The sequence below is a fragment of the Gavialis gangeticus genome, unplaced genomic scaffold, assembly GCF_001723915.1.
Source record: "Gavialis gangeticus isolate Ggan-Ray unplaced genomic scaffold, GavGan_comp1, whole genome shotgun sequence".
Classification (NCBI taxonomy): domain Eukaryota; kingdom Metazoa; phylum Chordata; order Crocodylia; family Gavialidae; genus Gavialis; species Gavialis gangeticus.
This window is the reverse complement of record NW_017728992.1, coordinates 39647779-39648199: the sequence shown is the minus strand read 5'-3', so window position 1 is coordinate 39648199 and position 421 is coordinate 39647779. Positions and strand designations below refer to the sequence as shown.

Genomic DNA, 421 nt, shown 5'->3' with positions numbered 1-421 from the left:
CAGGACCATCCCCAACTGTATCATCCCAGCCAGGTCTTTGTCAAGCCTTGTCTTAAAAACCTCCAAGGATAGAGATTCTGCCACCTCTTTGGGTAACCTGTTCCAGTGCTTTACCACCCTTCCAGTGAGAAAGTTATTCCTAATATCTTCTCTTCTGAAGATTAAATAACCCCAGTTTCCTTAGCCTCTCCTCATAGATCATGTGCCCCAGCTCTTTTAACCATTTTTGGTGACCTTCTCTGGACTCTGTCCAGTTTGTCCACATCCTTAAGAAGCATGCAGTTCCCATATGGTCTAGTGGTTAGGATGCCTGGTTTTCACCCAGGTGGCCTGGGTTCATCTCCTGGTGTGGGAATTCTCTTAACTTTTGACTGGGCAGTAGACATAGAGGGCTATAGGTTGTTTAGAAGAGATAGGAAGG

General features: G+C 45.8%; 1 non-coding gene across 1 annotated transcript; it reads left to right on the top strand.

Moving 5' to 3' along the window:
• Positions 1–283: 283 nt before the first annotated feature.
• TRNAE-UUC lies at positions 284–355 on the top strand. The gene has a single exon. It is a non-coding gene; the product is annotated as a tRNA-Glu (tRNA).
• Positions 356–421: the final 66 nt, after the last annotated feature.